A 27,054-nucleotide genomic window follows, 5' to 3' on the forward strand; every position below is an offset into this window, starting at 1 on the left:
CCCCAAGGTCACCCCCTCAGTCCAGTGATTTGATAGAAAGGGTCTCACAGAACTCAGCATCTGTTTGTACTCATGGTTAAGATTTACTACCATGAGAACATACAGAACAAAATAAAAAATCCAAAAAGGTGCATAGGGTGAAGTTGGGGACAACCATAGGTTCGAGGTTTGAAGGGTCTTCTTACAGTGGGGTGGCTTAACTCCTTCAGCAATGAGCAGTGATAACACATGCAAAGTGTTGTCTCCCGGGACAGCTCACGAGCAGTGCTCAAGGTTTTTATCAAGGGTGGTCAAAGAAGCATTCTTTGCTCACCACGTACCCCTAACTGCAGACTTCTAGAAGGAAAACAGGTGCTCAATACAAACCATACTATTTGTAGAAGCAGTCTAGCCACAGAGAGCCACCCTGGTCCTTTAGGGCAAGTTTTATACCAATGTAGGGAACAGTCAAGCTCCCAGATGTCAGCCCAGGGCCAATTTTGTCAGAAAACCTTCCTAAGGCTAGCAGTCTCGGGACTGCTTTGCTCTTTTCTGCACATAGTATTTTTTTATTCTAGCACATAGAGAGACATAAGAAATACAACTATCTCTCATAAACCCTTTTGAAATAAGTAACCTGTGGCAAGAATGGTTTGCATGGCTTATCTAAAGTCCTATCTAGTTAGTTGGTTGGGATGGCTTGACCCAGGACCATAGATTTTCAGACTCAGTTGTGGCTTTTACCTGTGTTCTCGGTTCTTCTCCACATCACATTTCCTGGGGCTGCCAAGATGCTGCCAGGACAGCCGATTCATTCATGTTTGATTCTGGTTGGGATGGCTGAAACAGCAAGACCTCGCACTCTGTCTGTGCAGATTCACTAGTTAGATATCTTGGGCTTCCACAGAATCATCATTCTTGTATGAAGGCTGCTTTCCTCAGAGTGAAAGTGTTCTAAAGCCAACCTGGGTGAAAGGCCTGCAATATCACTTCTGTTGCATTGTTAGTTAAGAAAGTTACAAAGGCCAACCGAAATTCAAAGGGAAGGAACTAGACTGGACATCAGGAATAACAGAGAGTTTGCAACTATCTTTAAGATAGTGCAATAAATAATTTTTTGGAATATCTTGACATATATCCATTTCTATGGTGGTAATCTACTTTGCTGTCTTATTTCTCCAATGAAACTGTAAGTTTCTTAAGGGAAGGAACCCACTCTCTCTCAGCTTTCAATTCGCTACAGTGTTAGGCAGTACTTTGCTTATAGCACACAGCAAGTAATTCCCTGTTGAATAAATGAATGCTATTACAAGTTTACTGCATGTCAGGCACTACACTAAGCTCTTTAAGTTGATTGTGTTGTGTAATTCTTACAACAATCTTGGAAGGGAGGGTTTTTTTATTATTTCCATTTTCTTAAATGAGAAAACTAAGGCACAAAGTAAGTTACCTGCCTAAGGACACATAGCTTGTGCCAGAATTTGAACTTAGACTGACTCTAGAGCATATGCTAGATCATTTCATCAACTGCCTTCTTTCTTTTCTTTTCTTTCTTCTCTCTTCTCTTCTTTTCTTTTTTCTTTTTTTTTTTTTAAAGATTGTATTTATCTATTTGAGAGTGAGAAAAAGAGAGCACGCGCATGTGTGCATGTAGAAACACAAGCAGGGGGAGGGGTGGAAGGAGAAGGAGAAACAGATTTGCTGAGCAGGGAACAGAGGCGGGCTCGATTACAGGACCCTGGGATCATGACCTGAGCCGCAGAGGCTTAACCAACTGAGCCACCTAGGCACCCAGACTACCACTTTCATCATGGACCACACACTTTGCCTGAAGAGGAAATCCCCCCAAATCGAAATTATGGTACTCTGCTGTGCAAAAAGAGAGGTGTGAGGAACACGAAGCCCTTTATTTAGTTCCATTTTCTATGTTATTGAAGAAATGGGAAGGGAAGCATGAAGAGTAGGATAAAGAATGATAATAAGCCTGAAAGGCATTCTGTCAAGAATCATGAATGTTATATAGTCTTGAGGCATTTGTAATCTTGAAAACCGCCTTTTTTTTCAGATTTATTTATTTATTTGATGGATCACAAGTAGGCAGAGAGGCAGGCAGGGAGAGAGGAAGGGAAGCAGGCTCCCCACTGAGCAGAGAGCCTGATGCGGGGCTCAATCCCAGGACCCTGGGATCATGACCCAAGCCGAAGGCAGAGGCTTTAACCCACTAAGCCACCCAGGTGCCCCAAAAAACCACTTAAAAAAAAAATCTATGAAATGAATGTAAAGGATGAGATAAAGAAAATAGATGAAAAATGTTTTAGCTGACTGTACCTGGGTTGAGACGTTCCATAGCATGTTATATGAGCTTTGAATTATATTTGATCCTGAACAATTGATCATTTTTATTTTTAAAATCATATATGCTAAGATGTGAAGTCTAAAGATAAAATGTCTCACTTCTGATATACCTGTCACTGGGAAATAGTTAGGTTAGCAACTTCTTTTCCTTGAAATAGTCAGGGTGAGTGATCAACCCTTGGTGAGGACCAGGGCAGCAACATCACAGATGAGTCTTCCTTAGGAGAGTAGTTATTTCTGATTAGAAAGGATTGAGGGAAAGTAGAGGGAGGAGGAAGGTGGTGGTAGAAGAGAATCCTAAATACAGAAGAGAATAAGAATGAGGAGGAGAGGTGGAATCATAAAAACTCTCCATGGAATGTTTTTCCTTTGGATGGTGACTGGGGCTTCCAGGAGTATCAGGACAGGCTCTGCTGTGAGTAATAGAAAATGTAAGGTGATAATGTTTGACATAACTTGGGACATAACTTTCTCTCTGACATGAAAACACATCTGGAGGAGAGAAGTCCAGAGTTCTATGTTTGCTCCATGGATTTCAGGATATCTAGTTCCTTCTATCCCTCTTTCTCTTTACTGTGAGCTGACACCAGCCAACTAGATCCCACACAGTCCTTAGGGTCTTTTTGGTAGATAACAGTAGATTCAAAGTGCTACCCCAACCTTGCCACCAGGTGATAAGTCTCAGAACAAATTCTTCCACAAGAGCCAATATTTATTAACAAAACATTTATTTATGAGCAACCATAAGAATTTAGTATCCAGTCTTTCAATTCAGTGAAGTCTCAATTCCAATCTCCTCCAATTTCCAGTCTTACCTAGAGTGAAAACTTCAATGAAGGAAGGCATGACAACACTCCAGAGCAGGAATCTGTTATCTATGTAGTTGAGCCTAAAAGTAAAGGGTTGATCCGGGATCATTAGAGATCAAACCTCGGGCACCATTCCTAAAGGTTCCAGCTGCAGGCCTCACTGGATTCTTTTACTCTGTTCATGCAAGTGTGGGAAGTATCTGTAAGAGTTTAGTCTATCGTATATCTTACATATCTTTAAATTAACCAATGAGAGTTCCTCTCTAGCATTCATTATACTAGTTAGTAGATTGCTAATGTCTCACCCTTAAAACCCCATTTCTGAAATTCACTGAGAGCATAAGCAGCAAGTCTGGTGTTGATTCAGACATTGATGACAGAAACACTTAGTCATTTGTAGGCTATGGGGTTTTTGACTGGAACATCAGGGACAACCTCTGGGGTATACACTTCCAGTTAAACTTTTAGCTGACTGTACCTGGGTTGCAGCTTATCCTAACTAGGACAAATAAAATAACTTAATTGCCATCCCCAAAACATGGCTTGCACATATATTGCTACTTAGATCCCATTGGCTGGAAAGTTGGTAACATGACCACATTCAGCTTCAATGGAGGCGGGGAAAAGTAGCCTTCATTCTAGGAAACCCTGTGCTCAGATGTCATAGATACCACTACCAAAGTAGAAGAGATGAGCAGATACATTGTGAATTCTGCAAGGCTTCCTTTGCAGAGGACAGACTCAATATAGTTGCTCAATATTTTCACTTGTTTTGCAATAAGTCCATACTCCACCCTCAGCCTGTGGCAAACTTTCCAAGTGTGAAAAATAGTCCCATGTCTTCCCAGAAATGGGTCAGAAATGTGGCAGTGGCTTAATGGTAGATGGATGTGTGAAGGTAAAAATTTCTTCCATAAAATTCTCTTATGTTCAAGTTATATTAGGATTTTGCTACTAAAAGTGTGTTCATGGACTAGCAGCTCCTGCATCACCTGGGAGCTTGTTAAAAATGCTGACTGTCTATTCATTTTAACAAGAACAATAGATGATTCCTATGCACCATGAAGTTTGAGAAGCAATGTTTTTGAAAGCTTCCTTCTCCTTCAACACTCATGTACCTGAACATAATGTCTTTGGCTGCAAACCATTCCTCCCAGCAGGGCAACTTCGACCTTTTTACAAAAATAAATCTGGGAGAATTCATGGACAAATGGTACATTACAATTTAGGTCATAAATTTCTCACCATGTCATACAGATTAGCTTATTATCCTATGCAAAAAGCAATTAACATATTTCTTTGGTTTATGAGTAGAAAGTGACTAGAAGAAGATATTAAGAGTGAATCTGTTTGGATGGAAGAACTTCAGATAATTTATTTTTCAAATTTTATTATACTTTTTCAGAATTTTCTTTTATGAACAAACTATTTTAAATTGGAAAAAAATGTTGAAGGTGATATGAAACATATTTGTTTTAGCTCTAAGCAATCAGATAGCTGAATAAGAAGTAAACCTCTAACTGGTCTGGAAGAGAACAGCAATGGCAAGGATCATTATGAATCCACCCAAGACAAACTTCTACACTTGCCAAAATAAACTGCTTATTCACAGAAGATGGGCAGTGCTTATTTTGGAACATTACTTTTAACTGCTGACTTTTGCAATTTAAACATTTTAATGTCATTTCCTAACTTTGTTTTAAATGTATTTTCATTTTAAAACTTGGCACTAAAGTTTAATAAAATTTGCTTCTGGTAATTGAAATAATTTGCTTCAACTACATTAATTGGATAGCTGAAAGTTACATAGTTCTGAATCTTTTTTTTTTTTTTTTTTGAGGGAACGTAGAAGAAATTAAAGAACATGTTCCCTGAATTTGGGAACTCACTTGAGATGACTATTGTAGAACTCTCCTTTTTTTTTTTTTTTTTTTATTACGTTATGTTAGTCACCATATAGTACATCATTAGTTTTGATGTAGTGTTCCATGATTCATTGTTTGTGTATAACACTCAGTGCTCCATGCAATCCACACCCTCCTTAATACCCATCACTAGGCTCATCCATCCCCCCAACTTCCTTGCTTCTAATACCCTCAGTTTTTTTTCCTGGAGTCCATAGTCTCTCATGGTTCATTTACCACTCCGATTTCTCCCCCCTTTATTTTTCCCTTCCTCTTCTAATGTCCTCTGTGCTATTCCTTATGTTCCACAAATAAGTGAAACCATATAATAATTGACTTTTTCTGTTTGACTTATTTCACTTAGCATAATCTCCTCCAGTCCCATCCATGTTGACGCAAAAGTTGGGGATTCATCCTCTCTGATGATGGCTGAGTAATATTACATTGTGTATATGGACCACATCTTCTTTATTCATTCATCTGTTGAAGGGCATCTTGGCTCTTTCCACATTTTGGCTATTGTGGACATTGCTGCTATGAACATTGGGGTGTATATGGCCCTTCTTTTCACTACATCTGTATCTTTGGGGTAAATTCCCGGTAGTGCAATTGCTGGGTCATAGGGTAGCTCTATTTTTAATTTTTTGAGGAAACTACAGACTGTTTTCTGAAGTGGTTATACCAATTTGCATTCCCACAGACAGTGTAAGAATGCTGACCTTTCCCCACAACTTCTCCATCATTTGTGCTTTCTTGCCTTGCCGATTTTTGCCATTCTAACTGGTGTAATGTAGAACTCTTTTATAACTCTTTTAAAAGTAGAATTTGTTTAAGGGTGTTTAAATAATTTTATTCTGGCTGAATATTTTTGTAACTCTGTGCATTCATTCTCCAAAACCCATGATATATCTGATCTATTTGATATAAAAACAAGAAGAAATTGTATCTTCAAAGGGCAAGATGCATAGAGAGCATAGTGCTAGAGTAAGACATAATTTCACAGTAGCAAATGTGGAAACATATTGAAGTCATTGAGTTTTTTTCTTACTGCTTCTGGAGAAAGATGAAGGACAAATAAAGGGAGCAGAGGAAGCATTAGGTTTCCTTAATGTGCTGTTGGCAGGAAATCTTATAGGAAAGTTCACAATGGAAAATTCATGCCTAAGTCCTTGACTCTTGAAACAACAAAACTGAATTCAGCCCTAAAAAATTTTTACTCTAGTGGTGGGATTAGATTAATTAACTAAAAAGAGTCAAGGATTAGGGGAAAAGACCCCACATTTTATTGGAGGATTTAAAAACAAACCCTCCTAATTCTTATGACATTTTAATTTGTGTACCATTTGATATACGTGTTAATTTGTATGAGTAGCTTTGTTAACAAATAGTTATTTCTGTTTTTGAAAACAAGAACCAGGGAATGAATATAATAAAGTTAAGGCTTTTTATTTTTTGGTTGCAAGGAATAGATACCCACACAAATTAGCTTCATTATTAGGACATTTTGTTTCAATGCTATAGATATTTCAGAGAATTCTGTGTGATTGAGTCTCACACAAACTAGAGAACTGTTCAGAAGCAAGATAAATTCTCTTTCTCACACAATTGCAGCTTCTTTTCCACACACTTCTTTTCCACTTCATCTCTCTGAAAATCAGTTTCATTTGTTTGCAAATGTCTACCTCAATAACTAAGCTGACGTGACTGCCAATTCAGTGCCCATCCCTGACCAGCAGCCATCTCTGTATTTTGTAATTTGAACTCATAATGGAGGGGATCTGATTAGTCTAGGTATCTGTTCTAGTCAAGCCACACCAATCCAAGGCCTCTAATCAACCTATGGATTAAAAGGAGAGGTAGTATGTGATATGCTCTGCTACCCCAATCTTCTGGGCATATCATTAATTCAGATAAAGTATGAAGAAAGAAAGAAATTGAGGTTGGCCTTGATGAGCCCAAATCTATAGAGTGAAGCTGTTGAAGACAATACACATGAAATAATTAAATAATATAACTTTACCCAGTGACCAAATAAATAGTATAACAAAAAGTATGAAGGTCTTGGGGCGCCTGGGTGGCTCAGTGGGTTAAGCCGCTGCCTTCGGCTCAGGTCATGATCTCAGGGTCCTGGGATCGAGTCCCGCATCGGGCTCTCTGCTCAGCAGGGAGCCTGCTTCCTTCTCTCTCTCTCTGCCTGCCTCTCAGTGTACTTGTAATTTCTCTCTGTCAAATAAATAAATAAAATCTTTAAAAAAAAAAAAAGTATGAAGGTCTAAAAATTCAATATGACCTATAGTGATCTGAGAAAGCTTATGATAACATGGAATATTGAAAAACTGATGGATTGTCAGATATGCAAAAAAAAAAAAAAAGTAGAAAAAGGATGTGTTCCTTGAGTAATAAGTTACAGATTAAAACTTACATTAAACTGTCTAAAGAATTCTGGTTTAGTATGGCTGATGAAGTACATGCTCAAGAATAAAAATATATAGGGGCACCTGGGTAGTTCAGTGGGTTAAAGCCTCTGCCTTCATAATCCCAAGGTCATTGGGGAGCCTGCTTCCCCCTCTCTCTCTGCCTGCCTCTCTGCCTGCTTGTGATCTCTGTCTGTCAAGTAAATAAATAAAATCTTAAAAAAAAAGAATAAAAATAGATAAAAAATGAAAACAAAAGTAACACAAATGAAAGGAATGAGAGGGCTTATGGGTAGATAAAACTTTCAACAAATTAAAGATTTCAACAAATACCTGGAAAATGAAAAAGAGATTAGTGGGTGTTGTTTGATGAAGCAGAGTAGAGGAAGCCATAGACAAGAACACCTATGGATCTGACTGTCTGGTAGAGCCCCAGACAGGCCCTAGAACTTTAACACAGCAGATATAATAGGGGGTGGGACTAAGACATTGGACTGAAAGGATTTGTAGATAGCCCTTTAGGCCAGGACAAAAATTGGAAGGTTTAAATAATCCTGAGAAATTGCCCACAAAAAACTAGAGCAGATGAGCACAGAAAACAACCCTGGGGTAGATGCCTTCTTATTCTGGCATTTAAGGGTTCCCAGAGTCACATGCCTGTGTGAACTCAGCTGAAGCCTACCATCAACCAGCCTGTGTACATGCAGCTCCCAGAGAGTCTTTCTATTGCCATGTTCTCTCTCTCTCTCTTTCTTTAAAGTTTTTTTTTTCTTATTTTGGCACAATTCTATTCTAATTTTGGCATAATTTTAGATTTATAGAAGAGTTGGAGAAGTGCAGAGAATTTCTATATACACTATGCCTAAGTTCTTGTAATATTGACATTTTAACATAGTTACTTTATCCCTTTCTCTCTTTCTTAACAGATAGGTAGACCTATATATGTATACATTTTATTTCTTACTGAACCATTTTAGAGTTATTTACAGACACAATACTTAAATACTTCAGTGTGTATTTCTTTAAAACACTCTTACATAATGACAGAAAAATTACCAAAATCAGAAAGTTAACATTGACATAATACTATTATCTAATTGTAGATCTTATTCAGATTTTGCCAGTTATTTTTTAACATGTTCTTTTTAGGGGGGGGGGGGAGACCAGATCATGATGCATTCAGCTGCCATCCATATCTTTTAAAATCTTTTTCAATGGGGGCTGATCACCAAACACCAATTTGTGTTTCATGATATTGATATTTGTGACTACTCTTTAATTATGTTGTAGCAATTCAGCTTGGTTTGTCAGGTATTTTCTCATGATTAAATTCAGGTTATATATTTTTGGCAGAATACCACACAAGTAGGTGTTTTTCTCAGTGCATCTTATCAGGAGGCATATGATATTAATTTGTACCATTATTGCCTCATGCTTAATGTGAACAGAAACTAGAATTAATATATATCAGATGAAAGTTTCCAATATGAAAAGGAAAACCCAAGATAAGCCAACAGAATAATGAAAGGAAGAGAGGAAGAAGGAAGGAAGGAAGGAAGGAAAGGGAAGGGAATTCAGAGACCAGAGGGGTAGTTCAAAATAGTTGATAGCTTCTGAGATGCAAAAGTTATGGCATATATAAAATAAGGAAGTATGTGCTATGAAAAAAGAAAAAAACTCTTGGAAAATAAAATCGTAATTGCAGGGGTGCCTGGGTACCTCAGTCAGTTGAGCCTCTGACTTGGTTTCAGCTCAGGTTATGACCTCGGGGTCATGAGATCAAGCCGCACATCGGGCTCCAAGCTCAGCACAGAGTTGGCTTGAGATTCTCTCTCCATCTCCCTCTGTCCCTCAGCTTGTGCTCTTTCTCTTTTTCCCTCTCTAAAATAAATAATCTTTTAAAAAATTATAATTGCAGAAATTAAAAAAATAAGACGCTTTAAAGATGAAATCAAGAAACCTAGAAAATAGAACAAAAGAGAGAGATGGGAAAGATAAGAGATAAAAGGCATAGTAGATCAGTGCTAGGATTCTGTATTAGGATAAGATTTGGCTGCATCATATAATAGAAAGTCATAGAGGAATCAGAGATTGACAAGATAGAAATGTCTCACTCATATAAAACAAGTTGGTATTTCTAAGGTGGTTTGGTGACTTCAGTGAGTCACCAGAAATACCAGGCTATTTCTTCCCATTCTATCATCCAGTATATGTTTTCCATTCTCAAGACCACCTCATAGTCCAAAATGGCTGCTGAAACCGTAACCATCTCACCTGAACCCAGTCCAAAAAAGAAGTAAAGCTGGAAGGAGAAAGTAGAAAAAAAGGAAGGAAGGAAGGCAAGCAAAAGAAAGAAAAGGTCTTCCAAGCTGTGGCAACTATCTTTAAGCAGGCTTCCCATAATTTTGCTTTTATCACTTTTGTCAAACCTAGTTGCAAGTAAAGCTAAGACATGTAGTCCTTCATTCTCAGCAGCAATATGATCAGATCAAGACCAGGATTCCTTGAGTTGGGCAGCCAGCAATTTCTGCAAATGGTTTAAAATGCAATGTAGCTTCTAGAGCAAAAAAGAGATAAGCCGAAGGCAGAGGCTTAACCCACTGAGCCACCCAGGCGCCCTACACACATAGTCATAACAATCTGAAATGCTAGAAATCTAAAGCTAAAAAAAAGACAGTATAATTTCAAACAAAACAAAACATGTTTAACAAATATAAAAGATGTTCCCCCTTGTTTAAAACAGTAGAGGACTACAAATGAAAACAAAAATGAAATGTTTTTCAGGATCAGCTTAGAAAAATTAAGATATTAAAAATAACCCATGTTAGTGAAGGTTTTGAGAAAGTTTGTTCAACAACTATTGGTGTATGTATAAATAAATCCAGACTGTCAGGATCAAGTTTTGGCACCATTTATCAAAATAGAAATGTATTGGTTTTCTGTTGCTGCTGTAACAAATTACCACAAACTTCACTGGATTTAAACAATACATATTTAAAACACACACACACACATTTATTAACTTAAGCTCTGAAGGTCGCACACACACATTTGTTAACTTAAGTTCTAATATGGGTCTCACTGGATTAAAATCGAGGCCTCATCAGGGCTGTGTCCCTTTCTGGAGGCTCTCAGGAACAATCTGTTTCTAGTTTATTCCCCTTGTTGGCAGCTTCAGTTCCTTGCAGATGTTTAATCCGAGTTCCTCATTTTTCTCGCTGGCTGTCAGCTGAGGGCAGATCCAGATCCTAGAGTCCACCTGCAAACTTTGGCTCATGGTCCCCTTCCTCCACCTTCAAAGCCAGCAGTGACCAAGCTCAAGTCTCTCTCACACTTCACATCTCTTCCTCCTCCTGTCCCAGCTCTGACCTGGTCAGAAAAGCACTCTGCTTTTGAGGACTGATGTGATTAGGTTGGTCCCCCCCAGATATTCCAGAATAATCTCCCCAGCTCTAGGACAATAACATTAATCATGTCTGCCAAGTCCCTTTTGCTATGCAAGAGAAGATATTCATAGGTTCTGAGGATTAGGGCATGGACATCTTTAAGAGGATGGGAGCATTATTCTGTCTGACTCAGTAAAATATACATTTCCTTTTACCCAACAATTACATACATAAACACAACTCCCACACCCTAAACTCTAAGAGAGTAAGAGAGAAAACAGAAAATTTACAAAGGACAATTACCATTAATTGCATCAAACTTCTTATCAGCTTCATGAGATGCTAAGGAAAACAAAATTCGGGGGAAAATAGATTTAGATTGATATGCTCAGTCAAACTATGAATGAAATGGGGGTGGAGAGGGGAAGGGGACATTTTCAAATCTTGAAGGATTAGAATTTTTTTCTCCAAGTTACCTTTTTTTAAAAAAGATACTTGAGGGGCACCTGGGTGGCTCGGTGGGTTAAAGCCTCTGCCTTTGGCTCAGGTCATGATCCCAGGGTCCTGAGATGCAGCCTTGCATAGGGCTCTCTGCTCAGCAGGGAGCCTGCTTTCTCCTCTCTCTGCCTGCCTCTCTGCCTACTTGTGATCTCTATCTGTCAAATAAATAAATAAAATCTTAAAAAAAAAAAAGTTACTTGAGGATGGATTTTACCCACGAGAGAGAGCTAAGAAAGGGTTGGGGGCAGGATGATTGCTGGGCATCAGGCTACAGGACATCCAACGCGTTCTGGAGCAGAAGGATGGAGGACCCCAGAGAGGAATTACTCAGAACAAGACTGCAGTGGCTTGGACTGGTTCATCACAGAGGGCTTGATAAACCGAGGATGTAATAAAGGAATAGAGCAAATGGTCCAAAAGCAGCATGTCCTGTTAAAGTAAGTGTTGAAGTGTAAAGAAACAAACAAAAACAAAAACAAAACAACCAGCCAGCACATCTCTATGAACCCCAGATTTTGAATTCTGAACAAGGGTAGTCTCTTCTGAGTAAAAAGAAAACTGTGGTCATAAGCTTGAAACTGTATAGGAGAGAACAATGTCTGCACACAATATCTGTAAGCCTGGTGACAGAAATGTATACGTTTGTATACGATGGCTTTGTGTGGGACCATATCTGGAAGAAGACCAACCTGAGGTTAATAGTGATTGTGGTTAAAGATGGCATTTGAGTGGCTTTTTTCTTTTCATTTTTCTGTATTTTTCAAAGTTTTGTAATGTGACCTTGTATTAAGTAGCTATGCAATGTAGATAGTATCAATGACTTTAAAAACAGTGTGGAGAAAATTGTGAGCTCATTAAGTGAAAGAAATATGGAATTTGTTGATAAAAGTTGTCTTTAGTACTTTAGTACTAGCTTTGTACTTATGAGCAAACTGGGACAGTCAGTCACCATGTTTTCCTCCAAGACCTACCAGGACCAGCTAAAAGGGAGAGGGGTTTCTCATAGGAGGCAACATAAGATGTGTTCTGAAAGGGAAATAGGAATATGCCAGATGGAAGACATGAAAAGGGCATTGGAGGCAGGGCAATGTGTATATGCTGGCTTTGAAAGATGGCACTAGAAGATGTGGTTCATATATACAGTGAAGTATTACTCAGCCATCAGAAAGAACCAATACCTACAACTTGCTTTGACATGGTTGGAACTGGAGGAGATTGTGAAGGGAGGTGGAATCATAGGGGGAGACAAACCATGAGAGACGATGGACTCTGGGAAACAAACTGAGGGTTTCAGAGGAGAGGGTGGTAGGCGGATGGGTTAACCCAGTGATAGGCATTAAGGAGGGCATGTATGTATTGCAAGGAGCACTAGGTATTATATGCAAACAATGAATTGTGGGACACTACATCAAAAACTAATGATATGCTGTGTGATGACAAACAGGACATAATAAAATAAAATTAAAAGAAAGAAAGATGGCACTAGAAGCTGCTGGTGCCCAGCAGCATGTGAGCCTGGGTTGGCAGGAGGGAGCTAGGTCTCCAAGAGGCTGTGAGTCTTATTAAAGTGTCTGGACTTTTACAAAAATCACTCTAGTGGCTGCTGGGGATTATTTAGGATGCTGAGAGTTTAGAAGGAAATGAGGTGATTCTCCTAGAAGTCCTTCCTGCCCTCCCTGTTCAGTCAGATTCCCTCTACCTTCCCTAGTCTCCGTCACCACACCTGGCTTGTTTCTTCCTCAGTACTTGCATTTATAATCTTAAATTAACTTTTTCACTTACTTGGTTATGGTCTGTAGTAAGCCTTTCAGGGCAGGGGCGATGTCTATTTTATTCACCCAAACAGTATACATACCTACACCTAAAGAGTAATAGGCACTCATAGTTATTTGTTGAACAAATGCCCAGAATAAAGTAGAAACTATAGAGATGGGGAAGAAAGGGTAGATTTGAGAATTAAGAAGCAGAAAAAGACATAACTTGGTGATTAATTGATTGATTGAGAAAGTTGTGCTGGGTTAGGGAGGGAAAGATGAAACTTCCAGGGACCTACCTTGAGAGAGGTCAAAACCCAGTTTGTGGTTATAAGGTGAGTGTGAGTGGGGCGAGGTAAGGTGAGGTGAGGTGGGGCATGGTAGAAAGGGGTGGGGTAAGTGAGTAGCAGAATTAGTTTCGTCAGGGAAGTAATACAACCTGAACTTTTCCCACAGGTCTGACTCTACTGCCTTTTCGCTTTTGCAAGGTTCATAAACTTTGCTACTCCTTGGGATCACCTGGAGAATCTCTATATCTGGGACCCTCCCTAGACAATTTAATCTGAGATAGGGGCCGAGGATCAGTATTTTTAAGCTTCTAATATCCTGATCTTCAGCTAAGACCTTTGTCCTAAAATGAGCAATTCCCTTCCTGCCCCCCATTATTTCCTTCAAACTTTTAATTTAAATTTGAATTAGTTAACATACAGTGCAATCTTTGTTTCAGGAATAAAATTAAGTGGTTCATCACTTACATACAATAGCCAGTGCTCACATGACGAGTACTCTCCTTAATACTCATCAACCATCTAGTCAATCCCTCACCCACCTTCCTGTGTCAACCCTCTGTTTGTTCTCTAAGAGTCTCCTATGGTTTGTTTTCCCCTTCATACTCTCCTCCCATAAATTCATCTGTTTTGTTTCTTAAGTTCCACATATGAATGAAATCATATGGTATTTGTCTTTCTCTGACTGACTTATTTCACTTGCCATAATATACTCTAGTCCCATCCAGATCATTGCAAATGGCAAGATTTCATTCTTTTTGACAGCTGAGTAATATTCCATCGTGTGTGTGTGTGTGTGTGTGTGTGTGTGTATGACATCTTCTTTATCTATTCATCAGTCAATGGACATTTGGGCTCTTTCCATAGTTGTCTCTTGTTGATAGTGCTGCTACAAACATTGGGGTGCATGCACCCCTTCAATGCAGCCTTTGAGTAAATAACCAGTAGTGCAATTGCTAGATTGCAGGGTAGTTTTATTTTTAACTTTTTGAGGAATTTCCATACCATTTTCCAGAATGGCTGCACCAGTTTGCATTCCCACCAGCAGTGCAAGAGAGCTCCCCTTTCTTCCCATTCTTTTCAACATCTGTTACTTCCCGTGTTGTTAAATTTTAGTCATTCTGAGGGGTATAAGTTTGTATCTCATGATTTTGATTTGTATTTCGCTGAAGATGAGTGATGTTGAGCATCTTTTCATGTGTCTGTTAGCCACCTAGATTTTTTCTTTGGAGAAGTGGCTATTCATGTTTTCTGCCCACTTTTTAACTGGATTATTTGTTTTTTGGTTGTAGTAAGGGAAACAAAAGCAAAAATGAACTATTGGGACTTCTATGAAGATAAAAATCTTCTGTACAGCAAAGGAAACAGTCAACAAAACTGAAAGGCAGCCTACAGAATGGGAGATGATATTTGCAAATGATGTACCTGATAAAGGGTTAGTATCCAAAATCTATAAAGAACCTTTCAAACTCGACATCCTTCCTGCCCCTTCATTTCACTTGACCTACTCACTGCTGCCCCTCCTGTTCCAAGAGGCAACAGCTGGTTTCCATTCTTCCTCTTCACCAGGATTGGGTTCTGGCACTGAACATTCCCTACACATATTTGTGCCTCACATTTTCCACTACCTGGAATGTGTGTCACTGCCAATATTTGCATTTTCAACAGGCTGCACTTAATGCAAAACACCATTTGGTGTGTTTTGCTTAGAAGTTGTACAGGATATGAACTACTTAAGTTTTCCTATTTCCTTTTGAACCTTGGACAATGTCCAGTTGATTCTCTTTTGCTCTTTTACATTTTCTTCAAACATTTTGCAATTTGAGCCTATATAGGTAAATACAATGATGCAATACCCAATTTCTAATTTCTTGCCAAAAAGCAGGATGTGCTTTCCTGGTTGCTAGTATGGCAAGGGAGAGTCACAGCATGTGGTGACAGCACGTGCAGTCAAAGCATGTAGTACGCAAAAACAAAATTGGGCTGCAGTTATTTTCTGGGGTGATCCCTGGTGGTTTATCACTTTAGATATTGTAGATATTACTACAAGTTTCTGTAGTTATCAAGACCACCATCAAACTACTGAAAGTAGTAAGACTCAGGAGTGCTGAGAAACTAGTGAAGGAAACTTTGTTGTTTATAAATTAATATGTTGAAAAACAATAGATTTTTTTTTTCCTTCAGAAAAAAGGTGATCTGGCCATAGAGACTATTTGTATCTTATGTTCCTTATTTGGTTTATATACACACTCTTTGGTCCTAAAGACAAGTTTTGTATTTACAGACTTTGATTTATTTTATAGCAAAGTTTCTTGACGTGCTGCTGGGAGGGAGATTTTGTCACTTTCTAAGTGTTCCTTACTCTTTCCACATTCTATGCTTTTGCTTATCACAGTTTTTTAGATTGCTTTTTTATAGAATGGCCATTCTCCATCTCTGTGTAGGAGGGCTTGCCCATCTTTGAGGGTCTAATGGGAATGGGATTTCCTTCATCTGTCATTTCATATAGAAGTGATTTTTATCTATCCTTGGCTAGAGTTTAATTTTTTTAAACATTAATTGAAGTTTAATTGAAGTTTATATACTTCGTTCCATACTTAACATACTTACCTAAATGTAAGTGTACAGGTTGAAGAAGTTTCACAAGCTGAACACACTTGTGTGGCCAAGAATCAGAATGTTACCAGCACCCCAAAAATCTTTCTCCCATCACTACTCCTACCCAAGAGTAACTACAATCCACACTTCAAAGGATACATTAATCTTGAACTTCATAAAAGTGGAATCATAATGTATGCACTTTTGTATCTAGATTCCTTCCGCTGATATATTTGTGAGATTCATTCATATCATTCTATGTATTGTGACTATATGTTACATTGTGTGAATATACCACAATCTGGTTGTGCATCCATGGCCATTTGCTCTTAGAACATTCTAGTAGATGTCTTTTGTGAATGTATGTTTGTTGCATACAAATAGTACAGTTTGGGGCCATAGGGTACGCATATGTAGATACTACCGAACGGTTGTCCTAAGTGATTGTACCTGTTTATCAAACAAGATAATGCACAAGAGTTCCAGTTGCTGATGCACAAGAGTTCCAGTTACTCCACATCCTCACTATAACTTGGTACATTCTATCCCAGCCTTACATTGAGCACATCCCCGCAAAAGCATCTTTTTGCAGAGTTCCCATTCAAGGCTACACAGAGACCCTAACTTGACATATAAAGCAGGGCAATGCCTCTCCCCAATTTTTCTGCCTCATGAGTTTGTTGTTTTGCTTGTTTTTGTTTTAAACACACTATTTGAGAAATAAAGTGTTTTCCCAGTTATAAAAATTAAGAGGGCATAGAGAGCCTTCTGAGATGTTAGAAATACTCTAATCTTAATCAGTGTGATGGTTACATGGGCACATATATAAATTTTAAAATAATTAAGAGATAATCAACAAGTTGGTCAGCCTGACTCCAGTGCTATGCTAACAATCAATGTAAGAAAGAGACTTATGTGAATACATATTCGGAGTAGATTCTTTTTTCTTTCTTTTTTTTTTTTTTTAAAGATTTTATTTGTTTATTTGACAAAGATCATAAGTAGGCAGAGAGACAGACAGAGAGAGAGAGAGGGGGGAAGCAGGCTCCCAGCTGAGCAGAGAGCTGGATGCGGGGCTCAACCCCAGGACCCTGAGATCATGACCTGAGCTGAAGGCCCTTGTCCCTCTCCCTCGGCTCCTCCCCCTTCTCTCAAATACATACATACATACATACGTAAAATCTTAAAAAAACAAACAAACAAATGAGAACATCTCTCCTGCCTTTTGATTAGGAAATTATGAGTCATCTGAATGACCTGAGTAAGGAAAGATTAAGAAGATGATAAGGCACAGAAATAAGATCACAGTGGTGGTGGGTGGAGGAGTAGGGAGGAGGGAAGTGGGTGGTGAGCCACCCAGGTGCCCCTTGGAGTAGATTTCTTGCCAGGCTGGGGAGTAGATTAGTAGAATTAGTAGAACTAGTGAATCTGGAGGTTCTCAAGAGAAGCAAATTTACCACTTGCAACATGGAACCTATTTTTTATGCCTTAATCATCACTCTAAGTTTATCTGATAAGAAAGAAGCCTTCCTGGAGGGAGAGAAATTAGTGAGCGTTTCTTTCAAAAGCAAGACTATGAATGAAGGGATGATATTGGTAAACCTTCTTCAGTTTTCTTCAGATATCATGTTTGTGTCTTATTTATTCTATTGTTATTCATATCAGGCGTTCTGAGGCCTAGAGTCTTGGGATGAAATAAAGATAAAACATAGATATAGAAGTCTTAAAAAAAATATATATATATATTGTTTGTTCCAAAGCAATACTGCCACCTATTGGTACAAAAAGAGAACTATACCTTAATGTTTAATCTGCAAGTGGTAATAATGATGCGGAGTCCCAGGCAATTAACCATGGACAAAAATAAAACTAATGTTACTTCAGCATTTTCACCCTGCTGTGCCCCCAGAGCTTCCCCCAAGAGATAAAGCTCATAGGATTCTTAAAAGTATGCCACAAAACCAAGTACATGGTAGGGCATTGGAAGTGCCTCTGGAAAGCTTGAATCACTGCCTCCATTTGCTTGAGAGAAACTTGTTTCATTGTCAACTATCATTCCACACGACAAGATTTGAAGATCAAAAAACTACTTTTTCTGTTCTGTACAGGAGTAAATTCTCCCAGTAAATCTCACGTGTATTAAAAAATATGTGTCCTTGCTATGTTTTGCCTAATGGTATATTTATTTGGCAAATCCTACTTTATTCATTGACTTCCATTTATTAAACTTTACTATTTTTTATTGCTGGACATAATAAAGTTTTACTATAACATGAAAACAAATGCTTTGAACAATCATAAGAGAAAATTACATCTTCTCCTGATAAATACTAAAATCTTAACACTAATGCTGCTTATATACTGAAGATACTGTAAAATAAACATAACGCAAGTAAGTGTTCTGTATACATGGAAGACTTGGCAGTTTAATTTTTAGTGCATCTTTCTCTTATTTATTTGTGTGTATATTAATTTTCCAAACCTTTATTAGGAAATTATTATATGTCTGTATTCTGTTAAAAGGTAGAAATATAGAGATTAATGAGACACAGTCCCTGCCCACTGAAAGGCCATACTCTAGGGGGCTAAGAGAGACACAAAGACAAATAATTATAATATTTTGTAGAAAGTATAGTTATCAAATATTATAAAGACATAAAGAGGGGCACCTGGGTGGCTCAGTGGGTTAAGCCTCTGCCTTTGGCTCAGGTCATGATCTCAGGGTCCTGGGCTGGAGCCCTGAATCGGGCTTTCTGCTGAGCAGGGAGCCTACTTCCCCCTCTCTCTCTGCCTGCCTCTCTGCCTACTTATGATCTCTCTTTCTCTGTCAAATAAATAAATAAAGTCTTAAAAAAAAAAAAAAGACATAAAGAAAGGGACCTCAATCCTTCCATGGAAAGATAGAAAGAAGGGCAGTTTCATGGGTGGGTGATCCTGAGTCTTAAATAGGTGTTGTCTTGGCAGAGGGTAGGGATAGGGGTTAAGGATGGTGGAGGGCTGATGCGGATGTTGAAGTGTCCATGGATTTGCAGGTGGAGTGATCCAGCAGGTACTGGAAGTAAGAGTCAGAAGCAAGGGCACAGGTGAGAGAGTGAGATATGAATTTGGGATTTTGCCTAGAGTGACTGTGTAGCAAATGAAAACCCCATGGACTGGGGGTGAACACCCAGGAAGGCAGAAGTGGTTTGTTTCACAGAGAACCTCTAGCAGCAAAAATCAGAGATTCTCCAAGAGAACTGGGGAAATTCCATCATGCACTTGGAATCCAAGAGGACTAATCCACAGCCTGTAGGGCAGGTTGGTCAAAAATTTTGTCTTGTTTCACTCATCAGGGTTCATAATTTTTTTTAAATAGTTGCCAACACTCTAGGGTTGAGAGAGGTCACATAAAATCTGCATTTCTATCCTCCCTTGAAGCAATGGAAAAGCTGGGTATATGGGATCTATACGAGTTCATGGGGCTGCCTCTTTGCTATGGGGACAAGCTCTTCAGGTTCCCACATACTCATATTTCAATGTGGCCTGCTTCGTTTATTGACATGGTCTGCCTGGCTTCTCTGGACATTTGAGTTTGTGGTCTTTCTGCAGAATTTCAAGAAGGGTGTGACAGACAAATGTCCAATGTGCCAGAGGAATGAATAAAGAATGAGAAAATCTGGGGCACCTGGGTGGCTCAGCCAGTTAGGCCTCTGACTGTTGGCTTTGGCTGTGATCATGATCTCAGTCCTGGGATCAGGCCTCGTGAGGGGCTCAGCCCTTGTCCCTCTCCCTTGGCTCCTCCCCCTTCTCTCAAATACATACATACATACATACGTAAAATCTTAAACAAACAAACAAACAAACAAACAAATGAGAACATCTCCCCTGCCTTTTTTTTTTTTTTTAAAGATTTTATTTATTTATTTGACAGAGAGAGATCAGAAGTAGGCAGAGAGGCAGGCAGAGAGAGAGAGAGGAGGAAGCAGGCTCCCTGCTGAGCAGAGAGCCCGATGCGGGACTCAATCCCAGGACCCTGAGATCATGACCTGAGCCGAAGGCAGCGGCCTAACCCACTGAGCCACCCAGGCGCCCCTCCCCTGCCTTTTGATTAGGAAATTATGAGTCATCTGAATGACCTGAGTAAGGAAAGATTAAGAAGATGATAAGGCACAGAAATAAGATCACAGTGGTGGTGGGTGGAGGAGTAGGGAGGAGGGAAGTGGGTGGTGAGTATGGAGGAACAGAGAATTTTTTCTGTTAAGGGACATGGAGCAGAAATTTTTTGCTTCGTGGGCCATATGATCTCTCTCACAACCACTCAACCACTCTGCTGTTGTAGAGCAAAAGCACTTGTAGACAATATATAAACAAATGAGCACATTGATATCCCAATGGAATTTTATTCACCAACACAGGCTTCTTGTGGGCTCTCCCCTACCAAGCTCCAGAGGGGGCCTGCTGGGTCAAAGGGTGGAACATCAGGTTGAGAGGAACCTGAGCAGGGCTGCAGACACGAGAGGAGGGGCCAGTGGAGAAGCAGATGTGGAAAGTCCAGGAAAACGGGAGGAAGACCAGTGATGCCACTTCCAGAGGGTGCATGTGGGCCAAGCCCTCCCTGGGTGGTTTGGAGGGGGGGGGGTCTTGCCCACTGAGCCCCGGGTGGAATTGGACAAACAGTCTGAAGGGTGTATGCATGAAAAAGGTAGGACATGGATTGTGCTGTTGCTGCTGTTGTCCGTTTTGTGAATAAAGTAGGAAGTGAAGCAATTACCCGAGAGTCACTGAGAAGACAGGATGAAGAAGTTTGTCAAACACAGCTAGAAAGACTGATAAACAGTGCTCAGGGCTCAGCTGGGGGGCAAAGCACTGGATTCTGTCAGTCCCTGAGTGCCCTTAGGTGAATGCCGCAGTAGGCTCAGAGGTCAGCTTCAGAGAAGGCAGCTGATGGCACAGATCATGGGTGTGGTTTTGCCAGAAGCTGGTAATTCAGAACAAAGGAGCCGAGTCCTGGAGAGTAGAGGCGGAGAGGGTCCACCTAGCCTGCCAGGAAGGAATTCGAGATTTTGGGGAAACAAGTATGGGCAGGGATGAGGCAGAGAAAGTGGAGAGGGTAAGAGATGATCTGCAGGTGGACTGCTGCAGTGTAGAATTTCTGTGTTAGGGCATTTCTAGGATTGTAAGACCCAGGATGGACTCTTTGCTTGGGGTGGGGGTGGGGGTTGCTGAGGTGCAATGCAGCCAGGGAGATTCAGGACTTGTGAAGTGAAACTGCTCCCCAGCTGTCTTCACAGGGCTTGAAATCTCTCAGGCTTTGGAGTGGGGGCAGATTTTCCTCAACGACAGAGAGTGACCCGAAGGCAGTCGATGACAGCAATGAAGGGACGACACGTGTCTGGAAAGGCAGGAGCAGTAGCACTCCTTCCAGGCTTGCAGACGCCTGCCCCAGAGCCCTGCAGAGCAAGTGCCTTGGTTGCCAAGGAGACCTGTCTGTATCTGACTCCACAGACAAGGCAGGCTGGTGCCTGTGATTCAAGATACTGGGGAGTCGGCCATTTATGCTCACCCTCTCCATAATTCCCGCGAGCCCTGCTGGGAGCTTTCTCTGGCGTTTGGACTGTCTTGTCAGTGGAGTATATCCGGTCATCCCCTGCTGGCTTCTTTTTGCCTGTCCCATTGTGTTCAAGTTGTAGCTCCAGTCAGTAACGGATGTCCTATCCCCTCTCTCTTCCACCAGCAAGTAGACAGCTGGTCACAACATCTGTCCAAATGTGTCCTTGCTGAAGAGCCAGTACTCTTCCTAAATGACAGTGCCACACCCCTGGGGGCTGTGAGAACTGGGCTGTGGCAGGACCCCTTTGGGATGTCTGTTAGGGATGGTGCAAGTTGTAAACAGTTAGTGACTTCTCTCCTCCCAGCTCTGTCCTGAGACGAGCCTCAGACCTGGACTCCCCAGGTGGGGGATTCTGAGGAGTGTCCCAAGAGAGCTCTAATAATGGACATAATAAAAGAAGACAAATATGCTGTGTGTGGCTTATTTAAACTACACATAGTATAATTTTCATGGCATTGTGAACAACTCAGTTTAAACTAATAAATGCCACCTTTTTTCCCCCCAGAAATTGTAGCTTTTCTTTTGGTACCAAGTATGAGCCGGCTCTGCTGTCTAAGAGGAACACATGGTCCACAGAGGTTAAGACGGAAGATGCCAGCCCCCAAGGTGACACTCTACCCTTATCCCTGAAGCCTGGGGAGCAGAGGCTGAGTTGGCCAGGTTCCTCAGCTACCACATCTGGAAGAGACACATTCCCATCAGGTGTTCAAAGAAGAACAACAATGGAGACCTGAATGCCCCTGGGCTCCCTTTGCTTGTCTTAGGCATGAGTCAGACCCAAAAGCTGGCTTTTGTCCCCTCAGTTAAGAGCTAAGACCCATGACTCTCCAGACCAGCATCTCTAAAAATAGCCAGAGCCTGGGCATGTGACCTGCAGGTGGGAGAGGTTCCAGTGAGAGAATGCCAATTCTTCTTAATTTTGTGAGGTTGGGGAATATTGGCCCACATCCTGAAAGGACTGACAGCTTTGCATGTTAAGATACGGAGTGGGGAAAACATTCAACCGTAGTTCTCATTTTAGACAGAAGAATCAATCCTTATGGTATTAATATTTTGGAGTTTTTTGTTTGTTTGATTGTTTGTTTGTTTGTCTTAAGAAGTCTGAAAGCTGTCCACCCAACTTATCTCATTTTACTTGCAGAGTAATTTTAAATATGCCATCTAAGCCAAACTACATTCATCTAGAAATACTTGTATAGATGTTATGGTATACTCAGACAAGAGAATAGGATACAAGTTAAGAAACTGTTTCATTTTCATTTAGTAATGTCTATTCTCTGCAATGTGGGGGGAAAAATGGTACCAGTTTGTTTTTCAACCTAAAGCAATTATTTGAAAACTTTACATAGGAATCGCCTGGAGCTTTTAAAAAGTCCTGATGCCTAGACCTCACCACAGACCAATCACATCAAAATCCATGGGAGTGGGAAAGAGGAGTCAATAGTTGTAGACTTCCCCCAAGTGATTGCCAGGAACAGCCAAGACAGAACCACTGAAGAGTGTCATTTACCCCAGTGACAACAGGTGTCTCTATTAATTCATTTCATGGTATATTCACTGCCATTTTCCCTTAGCACTCTGAGGGTTGATTTGATTATCCTGAGGGTATCTCTGGAGCCTAATAAAATCATAATCATTGGGGAGCAAGTAGGGGCAAGAGCCAGGTGGGAAGCAGAGAGTTTGCAAACCAGAGGGGGGACATTCGGTGTCATCAAACCTGGAGGAGCCCAGAGGAGCTGTTTATCAAAGTCGGAGGTCTGAACCGGAGTCTAGAAAGGCAGAGGATGGCAGCCGCAATAGTAGATATGTGTATGAGTGAGGAGTGCACCAAGGACCTTTCCTGGAATAATTTTTTCTGCAACTGGATCTTACAGGCCAAATGTAGAAGGACATTTGGGTGGGCCTGCTCTGTTTAAAGAGACAGGAACACAGTGTACAGACTCTGATTTCTTGAAGTCTCTAAAGCTATGATTCTTGGAAGGAATTTTTTTCTAGCTGAGAAATTCATTTATTTTCGTTTTGTCAAGAAAACCAACCACATTCATTTATCAAATATGTTTTGAGAGCCTTTTCTGTGCTGAGTACACCATCAGTTGCTAGAGATGCAAAGATTATCTAGAAAGCAGTGTCTGCCTGTGAGTGTCCATAACCTAGATGGGGAAATGGATGCATCAGCTAAAATCTTTTAAATAAAATGTGGCAGAAAATAATGCTATATTTAAACAAAGTTCTCTGAGTCTGGCGTCAACCCTAATGACATTAACCCTTGTTGGTTTCATTTTCCTGCTTCCACTGATATATTCCAGACTTTCTATTTTATGCATATAATGTAAATTAACACTCTGTTGGTTTGTGCTGTTGTCATTTGGGAGATATATAAGGTGAGCTACAGGAAAGCAATGAACTGGCCTCTAAACTCACACCATTGTGATCACCTGGAGCGCTTTCTTGGTTTAGTTGTTGTTTTGTTTTGTTTTGTTTTTTAAGACTATTTATTTATGTGAGTTTTTAAAGACTATTTATTTATGTGAGAGAGAAAGAGAACATGAGTTGGGGAGAAGGGGCAGAGAGAAAGGGAGAATATGCTTCCTGCTGAGTAAGGAGCCTGATGCGGGGCTTGATCCCACAGTGCTGGGATTGTGACCTGAGCCCAAGGCAGGAACTTAAGTGATTGAGCCACCCAGTTGCCCTTGGAGCATTTTTTTTAAAAGCCCTGTCCTCTTCCTAGTGGACTTATCCTTTTCCTTCTTATTTGATCATTAAACCATCTAGCTTCCTTCAGGGGACTCACCTTTTCCTATCAACTGGTCATAATAGCCAAATCTGTGACTATATACCTGAAAGATTCAGATACTGATACTTAGAAGACTTATTTTTCTTATATTTATCACCAAGGTCACCTGCTCTGAAGGCTGTGAACTTAGTTCTCTGACAAGGTTCTTACACGTTGTTTACTAAGTAAAGCACCCAGACTCCGTGACTGTTCTGAGCCCTCTCTACGGGTGGCCATATACTAACCCACAGATATAGTCCCATCTTGTTCAACAGCCTGTCTCCCTAAGCTGTGTTCATTAAATAAGAAAAGTTCTGTAAGGTACTTGGTGCTTTGCTCAGCACATGATAAACTCCCCAAAAAGGAGTTAGCAGGATATAGTATTCTGAAAAAGTTGAAGAGAAGTTCACTCATGAACAAGTGTGAGGATCTCAAAGGAAGACGGGTGGTCTTTGGAAACCATCATGGGGGCAAGAAACAAGGGGATCGATGTCTCAGCGGGGTATGGGGGGCAGGCAATTTGGGATTCTAAATAGAAGAGCAGGGGCAGCTTAGCTGGAGTCTGGCGTGTGTCCCTACAGAAGGGGCAGTTCTTTACAGAAGTTAACATAGGCTGAATGGCTACTGTTAAGAGGTTGTTTCTTTTTTTCAATCTTCTCAAGTTTTTGAGGTGTTGCCTGATTCTACTGCACTACAGTCTGGGTGGGGGGAGGGGAATATCTGCTTTACCTACATCTCTGCTCCCAGTGGTATTTATCTATTTATCTATCTATTTATTTGAGAGCATGCACAAGCGAGAGGGAGGGACAGAGGGAGAAGCAGACCCCCCACTAAGCAGGGAGCCCGATGCAACCCAGGACTCTGGACTCCATCCCAGGACCCTGGGATCATGACCTGAACTGAAGGCAGATGCTTAACCGACTGAGCCACCCAGCCCCTCACCCCCCGTGGTTATTTTTTCATCTTTTGTTTCATCACACCCTCTTTTTTAAATCATGATCCCTAATCTTTTATATATCTTTTTTCTCTTCCCTCAACAAATTTATTTGCAGTCTCCCTGTGACTTCTTTAGCCTCTTGCCCTTTTCCCATTTCCCTGAGCCCTCCCTGTGCAGGACCTCACTGCGTCTTCGAGTGATTACGGCACAGCCTCGCAGTGGGATTTCCTCAGCCGCTGCAGTGGAGCGTTCTGAGCTGAACTGTAGCATGCTTATTAGAACAATACTTTATACAAGAAATATAACTGTTGCTTTTCTAATCATTCAGCTAGACTGAAGGAGAGAGGAAAAGAAAGAGCCTAAGCAGGGAGTTGAGAAGAGAATGATCGGGGCAGGAGGGAAAAGGTACTAAAACATAAAGGGATGTAGCTGCTTAAAACCCACATGACAAACAGTATCGTCTGGTAGGTCAGTGATATTTGCCAGACTGATTTAAGGCTTAAAGAGGTGGCAGATTTGCTGAGCAAATACAGGGAGGCCAGACAGGCCTAGGGAGCCAGAAGGCTAAATTAGATTATCAAACATAAGATACCAAGTAAGGGAACTGCTTCTGTACAGTGTTTAGAATAAATAAGCTGCAAGAGTTAATTCCTCCCAGGCGTCCGCCCTTGGGGTAGAGTCAGGATTAAATGAACGCAGTAGTTTAAACATAAACATTCTTTGTTTGCATGACTCCACAGAGGAAGAGGATTTATTTCTAGGGTGGCTCAGCTGCCTGGTTCTTCCCGATTTTATCTGTGTTCCCTTGGCAAATTAAGCAGGGAAACCTAATGTTATTCGTGCCACTTTCCACTCAGTCTCTGAGGATGGAAACATCAGCATCATCCTTAACCTACCTCATCTCTTGGGCAGAAGGCCCACGCTGCTGCCTTCTTCTTCCCTTTTTACTTAGCATCCACACCAGTCCCGTTGCCCTGCAGTCCACTCTTCGTGGCTACTGTTTATGCTAACAACCAGCACACCCAATGAGGTCTCCTCCTGCTGAGTCACACATGCCAAGCCTTGCTGTCTCCAGAGCAAGGGGCAGGGCCCTCAGCTTTGCTTCTTAGAGACGCTTGAGTCAGACCCCATTGCAGCAACTTCCACCACTGACCTCCGCAAACGCCAGCTCCCGTAGCTGTCTTTTTCCTGAACCCACCAGAACTTTCCATGCTCTATCGTCCTTCTCACGCTTGGAATGTTCCTCTCTTCTCCATCTGGTTAGAAAACTGGCACTCACCAAGTGGCAGTACGATTCTTTGCAAGACTGGCTGCTCATGACAGGCTTCTGGGCCTTGCTTTGAAAAGACACGCGTTCCAGACCCCTGGGCTCTGCTGCAGAGCTGCGGAGTCCTAATATATGGAAGGATATTTGAGAGTCATTTCGAAGGATGAGAGCGACCAAAGTATATGACATTAATATTTATAAGCTTTTGATTTGAAGGCCTACTTTGTGCCTCACCTAAAATTGCTAAGTATTCTTATTTTTGAGTGACAAAAGCTAGGAAGGGTTAAAAACAAATCCATATGTATTAGTTCCATAGGCACTGAAATCTTTCCTACTTTACCCCAAGCCCCATGAGGTTAGAATGTGGGGAGAGGTCTGTGGGGAGGAGGAAGACATCTGCCTCTGGTCATCACAGATGAAGAGCTGAGTCCTAGGACTACCTGATCTCAGAAGCAGAGTGCTGAGTTTCACTTCTCTGTTCATGGTGCATTGGCACTATC

General features: G+C 40.8%; 1 protein-coding gene across 10 annotated transcripts in view; it reads left to right on the plus strand.

The window, feature by feature from the left end:
- Positions 1–27,054, plus strand: part of ASNS (asparagine synthetase (glutamine-hydrolyzing)) — a 145,353-nt gene that overhangs the window by 43,634 nt on the left and 74,665 nt on the right. The window contains exon 3 of one of the 10 annotated variants that reach the window (XM_082693681.1): positions 22,083–22,183. The exons of the other annotated variants lie outside the window; for them this stretch is intronic. The gene's annotated coding sequence lies outside the window, so the exon portion shown is untranslated. The remainder of the gene's footprint in view (positions 1–22,082; positions 22,184–27,054) is intronic. 10 annotated transcript variants of the gene reach the window in all.

Source organism: Mustela nivalis (genome assembly GCF_964662115.1).
Source record: "Mustela nivalis genome assembly, chromosome: 12".
Taxonomy (NCBI): domain Eukaryota; kingdom Metazoa; phylum Chordata; class Mammalia; order Carnivora; family Mustelidae; genus Mustela; species Mustela nivalis.